Below are 25,193 nucleotides of genomic sequence, written 5' to 3'. Positions count from 1 at the left end.
GAAAGATGGCATGAATTTGTGTAGTAAAGAAAGCAGGTTAAACTGAACCAAATCTGGGATAGATGCTTTATAAAAAGAGATACATTAGCTTCCTTATCAGTAATACTCGGTGATTTACAAATTTGATCATTTTTGTGTTATGCTCTCTCATGGGAGTAAAAATAGTTACAGTAGTAGTTTCTCTGATGTCCAGATACAGTAAGAGATAAAGGGGCTGTAATTGGAAGCAAGTACTTGCTATCCACTGTATAATACAAAGGTTCCCTCTAGTGGTAAATTATGGTAATAAAATATGCCAACTATCCAGCAAACGGCTCTTGATAGGAATATATAAACTGAGCTCTGATTCATATTTAATGTTCTACTTAATAAAAAGTGGTGAAATTGCCTTTGGGATATCAGTGCTTTAATCAGTAAAGCAATGTTTCTGTATTTATTTCAACATTAGTACCTCGACAGGGGGTAGTCAATTAGGTAATTCATTAAGCACACTTTGTAATTATTTTGCGGACGGTTTTTAGTCACCTTTTGCCAATGCAGTTTCACTTTTTGAATCTAACTAAATTTACTAAAACAAGTAATTTGTCGATCCACGTGTTTTTTGACCATGCCAAATTTTTCGACAGTCGAAAAATCGGCACTTTAATTGAATAGGTTGACTGTAAATTCGACCGACAGTAAAAATGGCACTTAATTGAATACACAGAAACACACACCCCAAGCAACACAGGACAAGACATCTTTCACAGTTGCAAAAGACATCGGTAAGAGTTCTGCATGGCGCATTTGTGATATCTCTAATATCTACTGTGGTACCATGTGTACATATTTAGGTGCAAATGTCAATATAAACAGGGAGTATTATATGAAGCAAAAAAAAAGGTTTAATAAATATATCCCTTATAGATAGCTGGTTAAAACCCTGAATAGCACAACATGGCAATTTAAAATAGATAAGGCGTCCATTATCATATTGTGACACACATGTCATTTTAAGCTAGCTTACCACTTAAAAATAAACACAGAGGCAAGAAATAATCAATGCGGACAGTCGGACACCAACTGCTAGATTTCAAAAGGTCAACGAGCATTTATTGGTTTGGTGACCTGGTTTATGTTAACTGTAGAGGATGGCATAGAAAAGGTTCTACCAAAAGCAAGCACCAGTCAACTATATCATAACTCGAAATAACAAGGAGGGGACTTACCACCGCCTCCTAACTGCATATACTGCATTGTTCAGGACTCGCCGCCCTTTATTCTGGCAAAGCAATGGACGCTTCTCACACGGGAATGCCCTTTGTCCACCCGCATGGGAAGGGCACAGATGTCCTCCTTCCAAAAGGGGGTGCCCCACAATGACCGCTTATGCAAGACTTTGACCGCTGGCTGGTAGTAACTGCCCACCCATCTGTATTTCCATATCAAAACCAAATTAGAGAAGCACAAAATGAAAAACCAGAATGGGTGGGAGGGGCTTCCAAAATGGCAAAGAGTAAGTGGTACCACCTGACCTGTCATAATATATCCTTTACACTAGCTACACCCACTACACTCCTCATAGGAAAATAACGTACCACCTGCCTAAAAAGGCCAAACCACCTTAAAGCTAAACTAGCACTAACAATACTTTTTACAAAGTGTCCCAAAATATAGGGCTCTTATATGGCTTTGTGCTTCTGCAGCCCGAAGCCAGTTTATGCATAGATTCAAAGATAGTAAGAGGAACTTTAGGGTCACTGGATCAAGCACAGCAATAGTCAGCTTAGAAGGACAAAGTGTCCCGTGATAAACTCTGTGCCACAGAGTAGTGTAGAGACATTGGGTTGTGCAACATTGTGGAAGCAATATAGTTATAGTAATTTACAAGAAGGACAGTGTGTGTGTGTGTGTGTGTGTGTGTGTGTGTGTGTGTGTGTGTGTGTGTGTGTGTGTGTGTGTGTGTGTGTGTGTGTATAAAATCATATTAACTGCCTCTAACAGGAGGGGAGTTGTGAATAATTTGCTTTGTATTGGCTAAGGTAGCAGCTCTGTGTAAATATGGGCAGAAGATTGTGTCCCAGACCCATAGCAAATGATTAATGCTATAACCTCCCAGACCTCTACTAACCATTCTAGGGCCAGGGCAGTATTTAGAGCATGCTCACTAGCTCTGGAGAAGCCACCACTCACCTCCAGGCCCCATAGCACATGCACTCTCTGTAGTTCTGCTACTGTTGGGGGGGGGGGGTATTCAATTAGTGCCCTAGTCAGTGTGGCCACTCAGTATTGAATTCCGTGCATTTTCGCCCATTTCTGAGTCCACTCTCATCCATGACATTTGACTTTTTGGGGGTTAATTGGTTTGATTAAAGATAGACCCAAAAGCTGTCAAAAATGCCCACAAATCCACAAATTTAACCAATAGTGGTCAAAAACATGTGGATCGATCTTAGACCTTCACAGATTTTTTGAACAGGCGAAAAATCACAACGGGCATTAAATAGGCCGAATCAAATTCCCAAAAATTGTAGATTATTCATCTGGTTGAAAAATCCAGCAATGAGTGAATACCGCCCTATGTAGTAGATGGGATTTTCGTGTGACATTTTACTGTTGAAATACTGCAAATTTTGCAGAACTAACGTACAATGCAATGCACATACTGCTCCTACAGAGGTACTTTCAAAGATTTGAAGTGGGCATGCTCTAAGATAAAAATTTGGAACATAAGTAAGGAAATGCACAGATAAAGAAGCACTGAGACTGCAGACTTTACTTTCCATATGATTAATTATCTACTTACCTTTCACTGACTGACCAAATGTCTTATGTGCTTTATTTTCAGGGAGAAAAAGGAGAGGCAGGAGAGGTTTGTATATAGAAACATGTGAAACAATATATTAGGTCAACTATGCAAGCCCTATATAAGCAAAGGGGCCTAATTCATGTTTGCATGGAATTGCAAATTCATATGCAACAGGGTTAATCTGTAGGAGATAGATGCCAAATGCATGCATTTCGGAGATCCAAATGCAGTGTGTGAGGATGCAGCCATGGATCAACATTGCAATGTTTCCTGGCACAAGTCAGCCTGAATAAGCGTAATCTTGCTCAGGCTGTTCACCGGAACTGGTGAACAGGGGCATTGGATTTATATTTAAGCCATCGTGTTCATGTAATAGTCTGAATTAAGACCAAGGTCAGCAGTAACTTGGCTTGCATCATATAATTAACCCTGTAGACAGCAGAGTATGTCTGAGCATTTTCCTGTGAGTGGGATTTGATGTCAACGGTTCCATTTTCACTTAAAATTGCAAATGGCGTCATTAAGACCCAAGCACCTGCTGGAAGCATTGTAAAAAAAGTCATATGTAACTCTGCAGTTAATGGAAATGTTCTATTGTATGCCCATTAGTGAACATTCCCACTGTATAGGTGGACCGTATGCATTCATTGTTTATTAAATCAATCAAACACAGATTTTAAGTTAGCAATGTTTTATAGGAGTATTTTATGTTATCTATTCACAGAGTTATATGGTGAAGCCATGCATGGTCTCACCCAATAGGGGTGTGTTTTAGGCAAATTTGCAAGTGATTTGGATCAATGAATTGGTTGTATGGCTTTTTGTGTTGTGATTGTCCATTTAAAAATCTTAACTCGTTTGAACGAATGGAAGCCATCTTTCTAATTAGAAATGTGTTTTTTTTCATACTTGAAGGGGTGTGGTAGCTGTAATGAGAAAAATGAAACACAAGTTGGGCTCCCAGGTCCTGTAGGACCCCAAGGTCCACCAGGGGCACCAGGACCTCCTGGTCCTCCGGGACCAACTTCTCACTCTGAAACAAACCTCCCACCAATGTACCAACAGGTAAGTGGGATCAAATAGGAATTTGATCAATTCTATTTACTTTTCTAAAAGTACTGGTAAAATGGGGGGATTATTTTTCTAATGATGGTGATGTATAATGATCTAATTTTTTTAATTGCCTGTCAAGCTAATGCTATTTCCAGCTGAGAATATTGATAGTGTCAGCCTGGTAGGGTAAGGGCCCACCGAGTGGATGTCCGCCATGTGACATCACGGCGCAGGTTCGATGTGTGACATCACAACGCATGTGCAACGTCCGTCCAGAGCGACTCGCCGGGGGCTCACCATTCTTCTGCCGAGTCTCTCAGCTCCCCCGCTCTGACTCTGCCGCTCCTCCTCGGCTCCGACTTTCCTGCTGTTCCCCTTCTCCAGCTCCTGGCTAGGTGTCCGCCATTCCTTCCGGTTCATCCTGCTCCACTCGCCCAGCAAGGGACCCAGGGAATTAAAGTTTCCACCAGACCTAATCCTCCTAAAAAGTGGGTGTGGTAAAAAATCACCAGGTCCTTGCCGGGCCAGTACGAGCCTATATAGATAACAGATTATTTATATAGGACACGCTAGTAGCACAACATCAAGTGAAATATACTATTATACTTATCAGACCCTTGTCAGGATTCCCTCTATCGGGATGTCAGTGTCAGGCATCTTCTTTATCAGTCATCCATATGTGTTCTGTATATTCATTTATGGAGTTCCAAGCCAAACACAGAGCTGCAATTGCCTTCCAGTTAGTAGAAGCATAGGTTTTGCTCACAGCAGCAAGTTCTTAAATAAAGTCCAGCACAGAATACTCATAGGCATGCTAAGTCATGTGATGTTCCTTTCCTCATTTCTTATAGTAATAACTTGATCTCTTTTCAAAAGCCGTCACAGCTATTGCACATACATTGTTTAATCATTTCTTAGTGCACATATATTTGAGTCACAGTGTGAAAACGCAGCAAGTTAAAGCGATTCTACTGAGGAATTAGTCACAGAATCACAGGAAGAAAGCAACTGGTTGGGTACGCAGGTGTGTCATGGCCATTAAGATGGCTTTTTCTGGATATGGATAATTAAGCAGTTGCGATCTTAATTGCTACTAGAGAGCTCTCGGCTTCACTGTAGAGCAGCACAGTCTGCACATTTACACAATAGAATATGTGGCACTACCCAATTTTTGACGATGGTACCAATATATCAGCAATTATACTCTGTTTTATAGAAATGATAGGGAGATAAGGCGCCAACGTGGTGGTGACGCTGCAAAAGGGGAGGGGTGGCCTGCCCGGATCGCTGTCCAAGCAGCATGAGAGGGTGTGCGGGCAGGTTCCCCATCCCCCTTTACACACTTGGGGGAGCCTGTAGCATGGCACTGCATTCAAGCGCGTCGCAGGAGGCGCGGGAAGTTTGGGAAAAAGCGGCTTGCAGGGTGGGGGGTTTTCTGTACTGAGGTAAGCGCGAGAACCTCACAGGTGGGAAGAAGCGGTGTGCAAGGCAGGTAGAGGAGGGGAGCCAGCTGAGGTCACAGATTCACCCTAGGTGAGGTGCCTCACAGCAGGCTCCAGCTGTCAACGGCGGGCCATTGGCTGTGCACCAGGCATCAGTGATCTGTTGGGGCTGGCTCTATAGCAGGGGTGTTGTTGAGGGCCTACATACTAGGCATGTGGCATGCCTCAGCTGAGCTCCATAGGGGGCATCTTTGAGGGCCTACAGCGTAGATATGTGGCACACCCTTCGTAAATCAATGATCAGCATCGATCTGGTTTTTGTGCCTTGCCCACTGTTCTCGGTCCCTATCCTGCAAATGGGAATACAGTAATGTAAATAAAACTGTGGCCAATGATTTAATCCCAGATACAGAGTATGGATTTGGATGGAGGGATATTGGGGTCAGTTTAGCAGGGACGCAGCAGGCAGCCCTCTCTTCCTTAAGCAGTAAGCATCCTTATTTCCTGGTGCTTCCAATTTATTCTTTCTTACCCTCTCAAATTGGCCGGGAGCCGCTGATTGAAAGGTTTTTATGGGGAGGGGGAAAGACTAAAATGACGCAATTCGTGCCATTTCACATCACCCACAAATCACAGAGTTTTTGTGGGGTCCCCGCCCCCTGAAATGTGGTATCTCGGCTTCTCCCAGAGAGGCACAATCAAAGGTAGGCAACTATGTTTACATGCCCTAATTTTAAAGGGAAACAATTCTACTAGCACAACACAGCTAGTAAAAGCATTGCCTCTTAACATTTTGGCCATGAACAAAACCAGGCATTTCCTTTTCTTTTCCCATTATATTACTTGTATCTTACTAGTTTTTATGTTTCAGTTATAGTATGTATTTCTCTTTCAGTTACAGTTTGGTCCTGGCCGTTAATATTAGAGTGTCATGTATAGTCTTGTTTTTTAGACATTTACTGATATTATTCTTTATTGCTGCCATTTATTGAAAAAAATATTACATATGAAACATAATAATGTATTGTATCATTACTGCATACAACAAATGTTTTTTTCCCCCTTGTTTTAGAATGGCAGATCTGAAGTGTATGGATCTTTGGTCTATTCTGTGAGTTAACTCTGTGACCTGGGTGCTTATGTATACTGTATGTAAAATAAGTCAACAGAATTGTTGCATTTGTCCTTGTATACAATGATGAGTCTTGCTGGGGGAGGTCCTGTGATGTTGGTCAGTAGAAAAGGATGAATCTGAGCCCAGTGAAGAATTAGTAGAGGGGCATTGGAGAAACTGTAATGAAAGCACAGTGAGAAAAAAACAGGTCGATATCACAGATAGGTAAAGAAAATTGGAGGTGAGTGACAGGTCAAATCCAGTACATTGCCTAGGGCCCCATTAGTTCTTAAGAACCTAATAGTTACATAATAACCTATGCAATAGCAATATTTAGGCTACAGACATGCTAATTTCTCCACAAGGTGTGAAAGTTGGAGTTTTTTGGGCTGGTAACCCGGTGTGCATTCTGGGCTGCAACCACAAAGGGGTTGAACATCAAACTGTTTCTCTTCTTATGCTAATTTCTCCAAGTGAAGCTTCCACCCAGAAATTAATATAGACACTAATTAATTGGAGGTAAAATCAGGCAACTGAACATACCGGCATAGGGATGCTGGTAAGATCTGTAAGAAAAATGTATATACTGCCACTCTTTGATGGATGCCCCTAAATCAGGATAGTCCTGATTTAACGGCACCCTATTCCAGAAGATTGGCATTGCTGCATGGGCACTGCATACCTCGGCATTCCCTGCCTTCTTGTACTTCTCACTTTTGAATTGTTTTTTATTTTACAGGGTCTTCCTGGAAGCCCTGGGCTGCCTGGGCCACCCGGACCTCCCGGACCCCCAGGAGTGGTGTACGTCAACGTAAGTTTTGTTTTGTCATAAAAAAAATACCTTTTAATTTTCTGTTATGGGGACTGTAAAGCATTGTTCTGTTGTGCATTACAGATCATTAAGGAAAAGAAGGGGTTAAAATAGTGAGTGGTGCTTACTTGGGGTCTGTGTCTCTCTGCAGAGAGTGTTTCCTGTCCCTTCTCGGCCACACTGCAAGCAGACGGTAAGGTGGAACTGCAGACATGGACTTGTATGACTGAATCGCTTATCTGGGTAATAAATTCAGACCTTCATTTATAGTACGAGTGCAAACAAGGATTTAGAATTACATTACGTTAGGATTTGGAGAGAGTTTTCAGGATGTTCTGGACAAGATATACATACCTAGTAACTCTGATGAACAGAAATTTTTAAACTTCCTATATGCGCCAGCTGGTCGGGTGCAGCTCTAATGACACCAAAAAACTTTCACCAAAGTTTGAGATATGCAGAGAGAACAAAAGTAGTGTCACACTGAGCGACCCCACACACAAATAAAAAATCACTGTTTCTTACATAAGTATTTTCTATACATGCAAGAAGATTCGGAAAAGAGTCCTGATGATGTTCTGAAACAACTCAGAAAAAAACAAATATAGTGCAGACAGTATGGTCACCATAGGTATTTAAAAAGTTGATATCTCACTCACATAGTTGTAGGTTTAATAAAGGCAGAATGGGGACACTGAGGTCCTGCATAGATCCCTCTGATACCGGTGGTGGGCTTCAGGAAGTACCTAGAACTTAGAAGGTATATATAGTGCAACACTGTATAGGTAAAAATATACACTATTATTGCAGGTTTACACTCACATTAACAAACTAAAAATAGGCATATCACACCACAGCGGGTGTATAACACAGGGAGGTGGATATCAGCGAAGGATAATACTTGCTGCAAGCTTGATCTGGGGATGCCGGCTCCTCCAAGACAGCAGATGATAAAGACAGCCAAGCAGGATCCAAAGCTTCTTCTTCTGGTCTGAAATTTCTCCATTGTGAGACGAATAAAGGGATTCTATTCCACAGGGTACAGTAAGGTGGTGTATTAAGCTTAAACGCGTTTTCGGACCTATCTGGTCCTTTCTCAGAAGCTTCTGAGGAAGGACCAGATAGGTCCGAAAACGCGTGCCAGGAATTGCCAAGCGTTTACCCAGAAGTAAAGAGATTGTGCAACCACTATCGGTGAGTTACCTAAAGTTTCTCTCTATGGAAACAAATGTGTAAATATAACCTATGAATTAATGGCATTCGCCATTAATTAATAGATAAAGATGGCATTTGCTACAGGGCCAAGCCAAGCTTTTGGGAGCAAGTCAAATGTGGCATTATTCAGTCCCATAGAGATCCTAAGGGGACTACATTCTGCTGTGGTACATTCTGCTGTGGTACCCCTTTAGAAAATGTTCCTCAAAAATGCAACAATTCTCCAAAAACAGCCCCTATTTTATATGTTTTTAATATAAAACCTGCATAAGCCCTCACACACTGTTTCCTTCAATTAGGACCCTAAAGAAGAACCCAGAGACACAGGTATGTCCTGGTCAGTACAAACAATTGTGCATGTACATTATTCACCTGCTGATATATGTTAGTGTATGTTTACAATCTTAGTGGGTGGTTCAATACTTCTCAGTAAGCAGTGGTCGTTCGCTGCTTACCATCAGCGTAACGCCGCCTGGCCAAATGCTCAACCTCCCCCTGCCGCCGAATCCCCTCAGTACCAATGCGAAAGGATGTGTTTGCTAACACATGCCTTCGCATGCATCTGTATCAAATGAATTCTCCTGGCTTCACAAATAAAAGTCTGAACTGACTTTTATTTATGAGCGGTAGGATGAAGAAGGGGCCAGCGGCTGATGTTCTATGATGTCAGCCTCCCGCCCTGGCAGATATCGGCCCACCTGTATTCCTGTGGGCGAGCCCCTTTCTCACCGCCGTCAGCCCCCATCCCTCACTCCCCGCAAGGAACGGCCCAGTGAGTGTGTAACTCGCCAAAGCCGCTTATTGCCGGGGTCTAAACGTGCGCAAATACACGCTTGCGTATGTGCAGACCCCCCACCATCGGAACAGGGCCTAATTTCACCCGTTCTGAATTGTGCTGTATCACCCCCTTAAAGCACTAAGGAACATGCTGGTGCTATAGAAGTCACTGTTCATAAATAGTCAAATAAATAATAATAATGCTGTTGTACCTATATTTTGAAGATGTGCCTTTTCTTATCATAATTCTCTTTAGTTGCTCCTTAATTACTTTTCCTAAAATTATTTGTCATATTTCTCATGAGATTTTGTCTCCTCCAGACTCTGGTCCAGTTGAAAGTAATCATAACTCCAAGGTAATCTCATACCTGACTTACTATCACAATGCATTTCATGTGAAAGCTGTGTTGCTCAATGACAGGAAGATGCAGAGACAAATCTGGAATATACAGGCAAAATAGAAGCAAGCATGTATTTTCATTTGCCGTCTGTTGAAATGTATGGAAGAAAATGACAATCGATCAATAAATATTGTTATATTGCACCACATTTATTCACATTATCCTTTATTTTAAAAAAATACATTGTTTAGCAATCATACCTAGGATTAGAACCTGAGATCTGTCTCACTGGAGGCAGAAACCTTACTGATAGAGTTATTTGCAGCCTACAGATTCTGACTGTATAATTGTTAGTACAAAACCATTACTATTAGGCAGCGGTATGCAGTGTAGTAACTTCATATACTGTAGCTAGAATTCCACTTACTTTCTGTGCATGAGCAAATAGCTCCATCAGTAAGGCATCTGCTTCTAGTGGAACATGTCAGGGGTTCTAATACAGGATGTGGCACTTGCAAAAATTATGTTTAGAATAAAGAGAGTGTGACGTCTAAGGTCCTGCGACTAAGGGGGAGTCAGCCACAGAAGCAATATGAACGGCTTGGGAGTAGGAGCCCAGCAGTCATCTCATTTTCTGTTCTTAATAAGTAAATATCATGGCTAAACCCCAGCCAGGGACAACATGCATGCTGGATATTAATCTCTAGTTGATAGTGACGCGTGTGGAGATCACTTAGAAAATGCCCCTATATCTGTGCATGTGTAGGCCCCATTAGCCATGTTGTATCGAAGCATCCAGGGAAAGAACTCTAGGGCCAAAACTCAAGAACTTAATCTTTAAATGGTACCTCATTTATCGATTTTGGTTAAGTATGAACGGAGAAAAAGGGATCATCAACAAAAATCACCTTCTAGAAATAATATATATGATATGCTGCAAAACCTTAATAAATGTGACATCAGTAATGAAATTGTTTGCTGTGGTGTCACAGGTGCAGAGTTGGGTGTTTGAGACAAAAGAGCAGATGTTTCAGGCATGGGAGGAGGTTGCAGAGGGCAGCTTGGTATATGTCAGAAGGCCTAGCAGTGCATTCTTCAGGACCAGTGTTGGATGGAGTAAAATGATGGTAAGTTCCATTTAGTCTGGAAATGTGGAAACACTTCTGCATGCTCTCTAACATTGTTCTCTGTAACTCATGTGTATTTTATAAATATATCTTTAAACAGCTGTTAACTTTATGCATTTATTAAACCCCCTGTAGCTTCTCATTCAAATAACTGAACTTATCTTCTAGCTGGAGGAGTCTGAACCCATTTTCCCAGCTGATGATCCTTCTGTGCCAGAGGACTTAACAGTGAGTTGAAAGATAGAGTGAGAAAGGCTTACATGTACATGTTTATATGCCAATAAGCCCCACTATTTGAGGAATTCACAAATCGCATAACTAGAGATTAGTACCACCACATCCAGAGAACACGATACCAGGGAGTCTCCACCTGAAAAAGCCATAGCCAATCATAACTCATAGTCATTAGGAGATGAAACATTATAGTATTAAAAATATTAGATTGACAACTGTATATAAGACATACATAGACCATCTCTAAAATGTTATTCTATGTGGAAGTGTACTTGATTGATTGCCATTCTCTGTCACTTCCTTTTGCTTTCAGGAAGGAGACTATGAAGACCTTAGTGACAATATGCCCGTGCCGCCCAGTGTCAGCCCAAGAATTCCCTCAGTAAGTTAACTCTGCTGCTATAGCATACCTTGCAACATTATCATACCTCATAGGATGACCTCATAAAGCAAGGGCTTGGCTTCTTGGGAATTCCTATGATAGCGAGTCATGCCTCCCACCCCTCTGGTATGCCCCTAGCCCCTCTGCCAGCAGTGATTAGATACTGTGCGCATGTCTAATCATCACTGCTCTGCTAAGCAGAGAAGCAAGTGATAGGGGGACTCCCAAATGCCCCCCCACCACCACCACCACCAAGGGACACTGCTGTTCACAGGTGGTACAGCAGGACAGTCCCAATCAAACAGGACTGTCCTGTGAAAATTTCGACAGTTGGGTTGTATGCTATAGTGCCTCTCTGCTTATATAACTTCTAACTGTGCGCTTAATTTAAAGTGGTTAGAGCAGTGATGGCTAACCTTGACACTCCAGCTGTTTTTGAACTACACATTCCAGCATGCCCTGCATCAATTCTAGCATGGCCAAGTAATAAAACTGATGCAGGGCATGCTGGGATGTGTAGTTAGAAAACAGCTGGAGTGTCAAGGTTAGCCATCACTGGGTTAGAGAGTGTATTGCTGCGATGCTGTAATATGATAATGCAGCAGGGGGTGTCTGATATCAGTATTCACCTCTTTCTTGCATTAGTGACCTGTGCTGTGTCCTTTGATGCAACATGTGATCACCTGCAATACCATCAGCCATTGGTCACACAAGTTTTGTGTTTTGCAGTATTATAAACCAGTGTGCTGCTTTGTCAGCATATGTTACAAGTACAGCAAATGTTCCATATCTTATAAAACAATACAGTATTTTTACCATGTGTTTGAAAGATTATTGATCATGAAGTAGAAAACTGAATTTTCAAATCTGAAACGTATATTTTTTTAATTTAATTTCACAGCTCCGTCTAATAGCTCTAAATGTTCCTTTGTCTGGTGATATGAGCGGGATCCGAGGAGCTGACCTACAGTGTCATCGCCAGGCCCAGGAGATGTTCCTTTATGGGACATTCAGAGCTCTGCTCTCCTCCTCCAGCCAATCACTCTCCTCCATCGTGAAGAAGACTGATAGAGGGCTTCCTATAGTAAACATAAAAGTAAGAACTTCTTGTTACTGTCAAAAGAAAGATGAAGTTAAATTAGCACAAAATAAACACTTTGTTTCTTTCTCCAGGGCGAACTTCTTATGAGGAACTGGTATTCCCTCTTGGATAATAAACTCTCACTTCACAAATCTGGTGTCCCGATTTACTCTTTCAATGGAAGGAATATTCTTAAAGACCCTCTCTGGTGAGGCCAGCATGATTCATCTTACCACTTTCTCATTTATGTAGTAGCAGGGGAAAAGGGGAATGGGATATGTACCTGTTCACTAGCTCCACTGGTATTGCTGTGAAAATGGTATCCAGCATAAGGAATTGGTCCACAATGAACTTGAGTAAAGGTACATTAGCACTAAATGATAGTGTGGAGGTGCTCCTCAGAGAGTAAAAACGTACAAGGAAAGAAAAGAAAAAGTACTCTCTTTGGTTGGGGGCACACTTATACCCCTTTCACACTGCAGCTCTTAACCAGTATATTGATGATTTTTTAGCCTTTTAAAACGGTTAGAGCTGCAGTGAGGAAGCACCAGTCTGCATTTACCCGTTACAAATAACCGGTATTTGCAAACGGGTAAAAAGCAGAGTCCTACACGGTTCAGAGCCGTTTTTTATGCAGTGTGAACGGCTCTGAACCGGTAAATAGGACTCAGGCAGTAGCTATGAGAGCGCAGTGCATATGTAATGAGCCACTCATTACATATGCGCATATGTAATGAGCATAGTGCATATGTAATGAGCCACTCATTACAAATGCGCATATGTAATGAGCGACTCATTCATATGTCCTGCGCTCATTACATATGCACATATGTAATGAGCGGCTGGCTCATTACATATGCAATACGCTGTCTTATAGCTACTGTCTGTCCTGCTTTCACACTGCAAACCTGCTTGAGACCCGGTATTTATGTGCAGTGTGAAAGGGGTTTAAAACGGTAATATACCATTTTAAATACCGTTTCAAAATACTGGGTCTCAAACGTTTAGGCAATGTGAAAGCAGCATTAGTAAGTAAAAATGTACATTTTTTTTTTATTGTTTTAAAAAGGGAAAGTACATGAAAAATTGATCCCTAGACACACATACAACACATCTACATAAAGCATGTACTCAAGAATATAAAGAAAACAGTTTTTTATTTATTTATTAATAGCTCTGATGCTAGTCTTATAGATAACATATATTAATATGGGATTATTGGTAATTCACTTAAAACAATTATCACTGATAATTATCTTTCACTATGAAATATTTGCAGTATACTTTATCTAGTGAGGGATAGGTCACCACAAATTGGTGTCTTATATCCCAGTGCACCCTAAAGGTTTGTGAAATATTTTGTGTAAACAACTTACTCTTAGGAAATTATATGATAATACTGTATATCTCTGCCAATTGCCATGTGGGCTGCTATCAGTGCTGTTGGTTCCAAATCATGTTAAAGGATAGTTCCTTTCTTAGCTATACTGTAAGGCCTCCCTCTAGTGGTCTAATGAGTGTATGGCTGAGAAAGGATAAAAATCCTTACTTTTCATTTTAACAAGGGGAAATAGTAAGAGAAGAATGGAGAAAGGGAGATAAAGAAAGAAAGAAAAGAAAGAAAAGGGGAAGAAAACAATGGTGAAAAGAAATTCTGACACTGAAGAAGCAAGGCATCCGTGAAACGCCCGTTTGTCTCTTTGTGACACTGTAGGATACCAGGCCTCCACCAATAGTACTGATTTCTGCGAGGGGCACGCCCGGCGACTTACAGGGTGGGCGGATGGAGTGACAGTAGCACCAGTTATACATGGGTAGTGTTTATGGGGGGGGATCTTAGAATGCACACCCTATATACATGAGGTGCCATCATGCTCCACACATGGGTAGTGGTAAAGCCGTTTAGAGATGCCACCAGCCTGCTTCATCATTCACAGCCTGATATATTATGTACAGCGCTATCTAGTGTTTTGTGATTTGCGGTTATTTTGCTACATGACCCAGCTGTTGGTGATACTATTTATAGCATTATTTGAATTATCCTTTAACATGATTTGGAACCCACAGCCCTGATAGCTGCCCATATGGGAACAGTGATGTGAAGGGCCTCAGAGCTTCCATGCAGCGGCATGGCCACCACCTGCACTAGCTGGCCTGTCAGTGACCCTCGCAGCCCAGCTGTCTACTGTGCACCATCTGTGTGTGGCTGAGTCTGACTGACTCACTGTGTGCCACTGCCGTCTACTGTGTGTGTGCCCTACTGCTTGGCGCTCAGAGCTGTCTGCTCTGTGTGTGTGTGTGTGTGTGTGTGTGTGTGCGCGCGGGTCATCTGTTCCACACTCTGCGAATGACCTGCCCTGCCTGCTCTTAGTGCTCAGCATTCTTTTGTGAAAGAGACAGGCTAGCAGAAGCTGGGAGCGAGCAGGAAACAGCAGCCAGGAGCCAGGCCAGCAAGACTGAGAATGAGAGAAGTCCACACCTGGAAACAGGATCTGGAGCAGTGAAAGGCTCATTTAACCCTTTCCCGACCGGGCGTTTTTTGTTAATTTTTTTTTTTTTTTCCTCCTCGCGTTCAAATAAGCGTAACTTTTTAAATTTTCCGGCTATATAGACACATGAGGGCTTTTTTTTTGCGGGACAAGTTGTACTTTTTAATGGTACCATTTACTATACCGTATAATATTCTGGGGAATCAGGAAATAATTCAATGTGGGGTAAAAAGGAAAAAAAACGCAATTCCACAATTTTGCGCTGGTTACGTTTTTTTTGGAGTTCATAGTTCGTTTAAAATGATGGGTTATCTTTATTCTATGGGTCGTTACGATTCCAGTGATACCAAACTTATATAGTTTTCGTTACGTTTTACCACTAAAAAAAAATAGAAAATTTTACGTTTTTTCTAATTTGCGTCGCGTCGCCATGTTCTGCGGCTTATAACTTTTTTATTTTTCCACCTACGGACCTGGGTGAGGGCTCATTTTTTGCGGGCTGAAGTGTACTTTTTAATTAATACCATTATGGGATATGTGCGACTTTCTGATCTCTTTTAGTTACATTTTTTTGGGTAGGCGATGCGACCAAAAAACGTAGTTTTGGCGTTGGGAATGTTTTTCCGTTTACACCTTTAACCGTGTGGGATAACTAATGTTATATTTTAATAGATCGGACTTTTAGGAACGCGGCGATACCAAATATGTTTAATTTTTTTATTTTTTATTTATTTTTATTTGTGAAATGGGGAAAGGGGGGTGATTTGAACTTTTAATATTTTTTTATTTTTTTTTTAAACTTATTTTTTTTTTTTTTTTTACTTTTACTACAAGGCCCCCTAGTGTACTTGACCACTAGGGGGCGCGATCGCCTGTACTAGGTTCAGCCATAGAGCTCTATGGCTGAACATAGTGATTTTCAGCACTTCCTATTACATCCTGCCTCAGGCAGGATGTAATAGGTATGCTGACATGGCCAGCACAGGGGTCTACATTAGACCCCTGGCTGCCATGGCAACCGATCGGCACCCTCCGATCTCGCCGCGGGGGGCCCCGATCGGCGCCGGAGGGGGGCGCCCCCCCTCCGATCAGCTATTTAAGCACTGCGGGCGCTTTGCCCGGGGTGCTTAAAGGGTTAAACGGCCACGATCGGCGAACTCGCCGCTCGTGGCCGTGAGAGCAGGTACCTGGCTGTAATATACAGCCATTACCTGCTCTCTTTCAAGCCAGCTCACTCCGTGAGCTGGCTTGATTCCCCCGCAACCGACTCATGACGTATATATACGTCATGTGTCGGGAAGGGGTTAATTAGGTGGGGGCCCCAGAAATATCATTGTACAGGGCCCCATGATTTATGTTGCCAGCCCTGCATGGTAATTGGCAGAGATATATATTATGATATAATTTCCTAAGAATATGTTGTTTACACAAAATATTTTGCAGACCTTTGCATCATTTAGGGTGCACTGGGACACCAATTTGTGGTGACCTATCCCTCACTAGATAAAGTGCACTGCAAATATTTCATAGTGAAAGATAATTAATTTATCAGTGTTAATTTTTTTAAGGGAATTACCAATAATACCATATTAATATATGATTATCTATAAGACTAGCATCAGAGCTATTAATACATTTTTTTCCTTTATATTCGTGAGTACATGGTTTATGTAGATGTGTTGTATGTGTATCTAGGGATCAATTTTTCATGTAATTTCCCTTTATAAAACAATTCACTAAACATCAATTTTTACTTACTAAGTGTGCCCCCAACAAAAGAGAGTACTTTTTCTTTTCTTTCCTTGTTGAAATCTCTCATTCATATTCACTAGACTTTGGTTTGGTAATGTCAGGTTAAAATGTTACCATACTTCTTAGCCACATCCACCACACATCTATATTAGTTGTTAAATATGCCTATTCAGGCAGGGTATCATGGTTATGGACTCCTCTGTCTACACCTGGCCATCAGGGCCGGTGCTACCATTAGGCAGCCTTAGGCAGCTGCCTAGGGCGCCGGTAGTGAGGGGGTGGAAATGAAGGGATCAGCACACTAATATGTCTCTGAAAGAGACTACATTATTTTACAACACAAGCAGGGGCATCAGAAAGGGGCAAGGTTAACCTTCCTCCGCCCAAATATGGCAGCGGCGCTAACATGCGGTTGCAGAGAACCGCGCTGTGTGCATCTCTCTGTGCGCCCACAGGCAACCTGGCACTGTCTGCGTGACTGTCTGGCGGCTGTCAGAAGTAATGCTGTAAATCGGACGGAGGAAAGGCGGGCAGTCAGGTGAAATCCTGCTATAGCACTGACACAGCTACGCAGACAGTGCCGGGTTGCCAGCGGGCACACAAAGGGATGCACAGCAGCACACAGCGCGACTCTCTGCAAAGTGCAAACCCTGCGTTCCGGGCTGAGGGTAGGAGGAGGAGGGTCTGGTTGGGGCTGGGGGTGGGGGGGTTGTGTAGGGATTTTCAAGAGTTATGTGAGAGGCTCAAAAGTAGATTTTCGGGGGAGTAGGGGCGGCAAGCTAAAATTTTGCCTAGGGTGCATGAAAGCCTAGCACCGGCCCTGCTGGCCATTGCTAGTGCCGTACAATCTTGACTTCACTTTATACTAGTGACGTTTGCCAAATAAAATAGAGCTGGTGCCTTGGTAAAGACAGAGAGCTACTCAGCACCACATCACAGAGCGCAGAAGTGATAGACTCTACTAGAGATTGTATAAAGCAAATAGTAAGATACAGTATATTCGCTGCCTTGCCAATCACAGCCACCCCCCCTCCCCGCCAAGCGAATCCAGGTACTAGCATGCGAGCAGATGTGTATGCCTACACATCCACTCGCATGTGGCCGCAAGGAGGAAAAATCATTCGATGGTCACTCCTCATGGTTTCCTCCCTAAAATGACAAGGGATTACCATTGTCCCATATCTGGATGATCTTCTAGTAAAAGCATCTTAAAGAGAAAAACTGTCCTCAGATGCTCTGCAAACATACCATTACCTAATTTATCATGGATAGAGTATAAACTTATAAACTTTCAAAAGTCTCAATTAATACCATACCAAAGACTGCTGTTTCTGGGTCTGATTCTGGCTAACATAGTGTTGTTACCCCACAGGGTTTCAGTTCACTTGTGTATTCACCTATTAGGAAAGATGATAGCCTCTTTTGAGGCTCTCCCATATGAACGTTTCAGGTCCAGGACCTTCCAATGGGACCTACTTTCACAAAGGACGGGTTTGTATCTCCATATGTACCGAAAGGTAACATTGACTCGAGAGACGCGCCTGTCACTACAATGGTGGTTGAAAATGTTGAACCTTCTTCAAGCTCGCCAGTTTGGAATATGGAACTGGACAGTGGTCACGACAGACGCCAGTCTCAAGGGCTAGAGTGCAGTGACCCTAGATTATCAGTTCCAGGGATGCAAGAATCAAAGCTTTCTATCAACATTGTAGAGCTGAGAGCTATTTGTCTGACACTGTCCCAGGCAGATTGTCTCCAGGCCATAAAAATCCAAATGGACAATGCCATGGCTGTGGCCTATATCAACCATCAAGTAGGAACACAAAGTAGCCATGAAGGAAGTTCAGTAATTCTGTGGGCAGAAAGTTATGCGAATGCTTTATCTAATAGTGCTGGATTGGCCTTGGAGAGCATGGTACACAGACTTATGTCTCCTCTAGCGGACGAACCTTGGCGCCTTCCGTTGCAGGAAGACCTACTTCAACAAGGTCCATTCGTCTACCCAGATTTACAGTGTCTTTGTTTAATGGTGTGGCTGCTAAAGCCAAGTTGTTGAGTAGACGTGATATCCCTTCTGCGGTTATTCCAACTATGGTGAAGGCCAGAGAAGCTGTTACCTCAGCTCATTACCACCATATCTGGAAGGCTTGTATTACCTTATCTTCCTACATCTATATTTACTTTATCTCAGCTTCTGAGATTCTTGCAGTCATTTTGCAGTTCTCTGCAGGTCTTCGTTTATGATCCCTCAAGATCCAGGTGTCAGCTTTGCTAGTCTTCTTTCATAGACGTTTGGCTCTCGTTTCAGAGGTTCAAACGTTCTGAAGGGGGTTCTTTGGCTGCAACACTTACCGAAGTGTAGCTCTCTGTAGCTCTTACTGAACTATGGGATTTGTCCTTAGTTTTGTCCTTCCTCCATCAGTGGAGTTGAGGTTATTAACTTGAAAGATGTTGGTTTTATTGGCGTTGGTCTCAGCTAGAAGAGTTTCTGATCTTGGGGCCTTGTCTTCTTGTTCACCTTATCTGGTGTTTCACAATGACAGAGCACATCTGGTCAGATTATTTACCAAAGGTTGTATCAGCATTTCACATAAATCAACCAATTGTTGAGTTTCTGCTTCTTTAGATATAATTTATGCTCTAAGGCTCTACAGTATGTGGACCGCACAGTGTCCTTATGAAAATGTCTTTGTTTATTTATATTGTATGATGCCTCCAAACACGGATAGCTGGCTTCAAAACAGACATTGGCTTATTCAAGGTCTGTTCAACAACTCATGAGGCTTTCAAGACCTCAGCACAGCGACCGCTGGCGGAAATCTCTGCTCATTCCACGTGTTCTGTTGGTCCCTCTTGGGCAGCATCTAGAGGGGTGTCTATGTCTCAGGTGTGCAGAGCAGCCACTTGGTCAGGTTCAAATACCTTTGTGAACTTTTACAGGTTTGACATTTTTGCTGCATCCATCTCTAGGTTTGGACCCGCAGTGTTGCAGGACTCTAAGTGCTCTCCCTCTCATGGGGGTAGCTTTTGGACATTCCCTATTGTATGAAGACCTGCAGTTTCCACTAGTGAATAAAGGAGAAAAGAGGAACTTGGTACTCACCATTAATTCCATTTCTCTGATTCCACAGGGGATACTGCATGACCTCCCAGCATTTCAAATCCTGCCATGATGTATGTTTTTGTGAGTGCTGTGATTCTTTTCTGTCATTTCCTGCTCCTCCTTCCTGGGAGATTGCCTGGTCTCTTCTCCTCTCTGGCACAATTTTCTAAAGGCCCATACAGAGTGTGATTATTGTATGCGTTTTGAACTTTTAATTTCAATATGCATCGCATGCAGTTCAAATTGCACCATTCCAGTGGGGTTTCTGGAGTGATGCAATGCGCGCTCCCATGCACTTTAAATTGTATTGTGCACAAAGTATGTGCAGGCAGTACTTTTTGCACTAAATCGCATCGCATTTCATCACTGTTGTTTGCACATTGTATACAATATGAACTAATTACATAATATAGTTTAGTCCTAATTGTATGCAGTTCAAATGGCATACAATTGAAAACGCATAGCACTGAAGTTCAAATTGTATAGCACCATTGTATAGTTCAAATCTCACCTACAACACATCGCACCGTGTATGGGCACCTTAAGACTGAGGTCTGGGAAGGTATAGACTGGGAGAAACCTGCACCTTCCAAAATTTGACAGTGCCGACCTTAGCTGTACACCACTCTTTCTCCATTGTAAGAAGACCTGCAGTGTCCCCTGTGGAATCAGAGAAATTAAATTAACAGTGAGCACCAAATTCCTCTTTTTTTAAGCCAGTCGGGGGATGGCCCACTGAAAGTGTCCGGACTGCTCCACTAAAGGAGGCAAGCCCAAAATCACTTGTCCATTTGCCACCCCCCCCCTTAATCTTATTGGCAAAGCAGGGACATTTTTACATTCTGTTTCGTGTTATTAAATTTTATGTATTTGCGTCATAATCTCTCCAATATCTAGCGCTGCATAATATATTGGAATTGTGTAAATAAAAAATAATTAAAAAAAATACGCATTTAACCATAAGGTCCACAGAGATGTTTTAAAGAGAAACCAAAAATGTAATAATATAAACATCAAATGGGGAATTAGCACCTTTCCATGTAAACCACCGTCTAACAGTATATTTATGTTACAATGCAGTTTTTCCTGTATGGTTCTCTAACATCATGGATTTTCCATCCATTTCTGTTCATATTAATTTATATAAAAATGTGACACTATTTTCCTCTTACTTCCAGGCCCCAGAAGGCATTTTGGCATGGCTCCAACCAAAGGGGAACCTCTGTTCGAAGCAGGAACTGCAAGGAATGGAGAAGTAATGTGAATTCAGAAGGCCTAGCATCACCATTTACAAAGCACTGGCTTCAGGAAAACGATTCCTTTAGCTGTGTGCAGAAACTAGCCATTCTGTGCATTGAAATAGCATTCCCTTATTACTATATGTGGTGATCACCTGCCCTACACCCCTGGGGGTTAGTAGAAAACACATACAGTATCATTTCCAGAATCAATGTTACTACCAAACATCCCAGAACCTGGCTGTCAAAGTCAATATTTCATGGCTGCTTATAACAATTAACAACACTTACCAGAAAGATTGATGAATTCAGATGCATTATGATTATGTCTATTAATACGGGAGATGTAGTTGTTTAAATATTTGTGTGTGGTTATTTAAATGGGTCCTAAAAATGTAATTTCCAAAAGCTTCAAATTGCACGCCCACCATGAAATTGGCATTTTTTTACATCTGTTTTTAGCTATTGCAGCCACATTTGTAGTATATGAGAATGGCTTAGAGCAGTGATAGGCAACCTGAAGACCTCCAGCTGTTGTGAAACTACACATCCCAGCATGCCTTGCTACAGTTTTAGCATTTCGTAATAGCAATATTCTGGCAAGGCATGCTGGGATGTGTAGTTTCACAACAGCTGGATGTCCGCAGGTTGCCTATGCCTGGCTTAGAGTATAAAAATGACTTTTATTGTGCGCTTACACTATTTTGTGGCTTATTATGAGTTTGACATATCAGATTGTTCTTAGGTCACTGCAGTCTAGGCCTGAGAATATACTACATGACCAGTATGTCTAACCTTAACCACCAATTAGGCACAATAGTCTTCCAATCCAATAGCAATATAAAAATGTAACAGCGTGTTACATTAAATATTTCTTAGGATTTATTAAGAAATGATGAGGCTATAACAGTAATTAACTAAGGCAGTGGTCTTAAAATAAATAGTTAGTGGGATATATAATCTCATGTCTCGCTAACAACGTACTAGCTCTTTGCATAGAGTCACCCAAAAATGCTTAAGCACCCATGTATTCACAATGTGGTAAATAGATGTATTTTTACAAAACAAAAGATGATCCATGTCTGCATATTTTGCTGATATTTTAGGACTATTCATCCCAAATATAATAGCCTGCAATTTGCATGTTCTAGTACAATTCAAGTAATATGGATGCTTACCTTAAAGCAGCATTTAGTTTAAGGAAAAAACAGCTTTTTGTTGCTAATAGTAATTTCTGCATAAAATCTAGCAGCTATATCACCAAAATTGCAAGCTACTGTATTACATTTGGACCTTCATGTTTTTATGCCTGCATATCAGTATGACCAATGAGTTTCCACTTTCAAGAAGTCTATGACAAGAACACAGGTGCAATTCTTGTTTAAGGCTTTGTACTCATGGAAGATTATATAGTTTTGATTATCTTGGACATAGCTGGATATATTTTGGTTCTGAGATAGAGGAAAGAGAAGCACTCTCTCTTTTATTTTATTTTTCTTTCGGTTCTGTCTGGCATACTCTTATTGACAGTATAGTACTCAGATGGATCAAAAGATCACTACTTTATTTTCACTGCCCAGTAAATATAGTCCAGTCTTGATAAATTAGATCTTAGCTCATTATTTTCATTGATAGTTCCCTTTTCTAGTAAGGTAATAAGTAAATACTGCTATTATTTTTTATTATTGAGGATGGAAAAACATTTACATTTATCAGTATTACTTCATCAAAATGAATCATCAATTAGCTGTGACCGGAGATTCAATCAGTGGGGCTTATCTTCCACATTAAACCACAGCGGTGGACTATGTCTTACATCTTCATGAGCTGCTATGTCAAGTCCGTAAGAAAAGGCACCATTAAGTTTATAATTGATTATACATTATATTCAGAATCAGTGGGTTAGCAAGCTTTCACCCATTTTCCATGATTTGCTAACTGGTTTCCCCTCTTTGTGTTCCTTATTCGTATTCCCACAATTGCCCAAGATTAATTAGTTAATATTCAAATAGGTACTTGTGAGTTATCCGGACGCCCGATTTCAAAATCGGGTCGGATCGGGCACATCGCATCGCATCGCATGCGACCATCGGATGCGATGCGATGCGATGCGATGACCCGATTTTTCCATAGGAATCAATGTTAAAATGGACTGAGTCCATTTTAACATGGAATTCAATGGGAAAAAGGGGTCCTTTTCATACCCCTACTATCCAAGTGGGCATGGAGTTGGATATAAACCTGTGGCGAGCGTAGCGAGCCACCGAGCCCGAAGCGTGGCGAGCGTAGCGAGCCCCGCGAGGGGACACGGAATACCGTCCCCTCGCGGGGCTCGCTTCGCTCGCCACGCTTCGGGCTCGGTGGCTCGCTACGCTCGCCACAGGTTTATATCCAACTCCATGCCCACTTGGATAGTAGGGGTATGAAAAGGACCCCTTTTTCCATAGGAATCATTTTAACATTGATTCCTATGGAAAAATCGGGTCATCGCATCCGATGGTCGCATGCGATGCGATGCGATGCGATGCGATATCGCATCGCATCGTATCTGATTGTATGCCTTAACTTAAGGCATACAATCAAAAAATCGGGCGTCCAGATAACTCACAAGTACCTTCAAATATGTAGGGGCAATTAATTGTCTGACATTAATGCATGGCTATTTTAAACAATAATGGGCTTCCAAAAAATGTATTAATCAAATTTTAATTGCGTGGCTAAAATTGCCAATGTTGTTCTATACCCAGGTCTCACTGCAAAGCAAATTACCAAGTCAAGCATTTCCATCCAGTAATTTGCCTTTCAACCCGGGTCCTTTTCTAATGTGAAAGGGTCAACCCGACACTCCCGGGTTGTCAACCCTGCTCATACACGGGAATGTCGTCCCAGGTTGACCCTTTCAGACTACAAAAGGACACGTGTTGAAAGGCAAGTTACCAGGTAGAAAGGCTTGACCCGGTAATTTGCTTCGCAGTGTGAATGGGGGCTATAAGCACTAGTATTATTCAACAGGGAAAGCAACTGACTGAGGCGGATTGGCCATAGGACTTACATGGAAGATTCACAGTGCGCTGAACTACCACAGAGGCTTTTCTTATTTGCTGACATGTGGCTCCGCATGACTGACTGCCAACCACACCAATTACACCGCAATGTTCCCCATTAATTCCGTTATTTGATCTCTGCAGCAGAGAAACTCTGCCATCCTTGACTACATGGCATGTTAAACCTCTGGTGCTGCCCATATTGGGCCACTTCTAAAACAAGTTCCAGGGACACTTTTAGTTCCCAACCTTCCAATGGCCCACACCGCACTCTACAGTCTTTGTGCCTACTGGATGCTTTGTAGTAGATAATGAAAGAATTCAGGTGTCTGAATCCACACTGTAATCTTTTTTAAGAGGGCTTCATATGTGTGACTTCCTAAATTTCATATGAAATCTATTGGCACACTGACAGCTATAATTTAATTGTTCACTGTGAGCTATAATACTTTTCCTAAGCTATAGTTTTCCTAAAGGCCCTTGATACCCTTTTCAGACCTACAAACCAGGAATTTCCCTGCTCAGACCCAGGATTTTCTCTTCTGTGAAATCCTGTGTTTTTAATCGAGACCCCCTTTCACACTACTTCACAGACCCAGTAATTCCTGGGTTGGCCCCTTTCAGACATGAGATGGTTTTTGCAGTTTTCAAGGCAGTGTCATCATATGGGGACGGTTTGCAGGTACACAATAATGAGGTCATGCAAATGTGGGGACAGGGTGTGGTTTACAATCAGAAATAATTTACATTCCATGTATAATATACCAATCAAAATACCATATGAGTTTTCCTTTTCAAACACTTTTTAATCAAAGAATAAAGTTTTTTGTTCAAGTAATAAAAAAAGTATTGTGAACAAGGCTTTTCATTCTATAACTTCTGGCACTGGCACACATCTCTGCACTGTGTTCTGTGTTCCTCTCATATGTGGCATCTGTCCCTCTCCAGCTATCACTGATAATATCAGCAGGCATCATGTGGCCCTTCCTGGTCATTTAACACAGTTTTAAAGCAGCCAGAGAGCAAATTCCCAGGTAGCACCATTCACCCCAACCCAGGAAGAAAGACCCAGGAAAAACCCAGGTCAATTGCAGGGTTGGGGACCCGGGATAACTGAGGCACCGGGTTGGTGCCTTTCAGACATAACAGAATCCCAGGTTGGTGCGTGTTCATGTGCAAAAACCCGGGATTTTGGAGCATGT

The 25,193-nt window shown here is 41.9% G+C and overlaps 1 long non-coding RNA gene across 1 annotated transcript; it reads right to left on the bottom strand.

Annotated features, from left to right (window-relative positions):
- Nucleotides 1-6,355: 6,355 nt before the first annotated feature.
- On the bottom strand, nt 6,356-8,081 carry LOC146007073 (uncharacterized). Its single transcript, XR_014444231.1, has 3 exons — nt 7,563-8,081; nt 7,337-7,447; nt 6,356-6,574 (listed from the first exon to the last, which is right to left on the bottom strand). It is a non-coding gene; the product is annotated as an uncharacterized LOC146007073 (long non-coding RNA).
- Between the last annotated feature and the right edge of the window lie 17,112 nt (nt 8,082-25,193).

The sequence above is a fragment of the Crinia signifera genome, chromosome 6, assembly GCF_055691185.1.
Source record: "Crinia signifera chromosome 6, ASM5569118v1, whole genome shotgun sequence".
Taxonomy (NCBI): Eukaryota; Metazoa; Chordata; class Amphibia; order Anura; family Myobatrachidae; genus Crinia; species Crinia signifera.
Note: the sequence above shows the minus strand (reverse complement) of the source record. Positions and strands in the feature narration are given on the sequence as shown.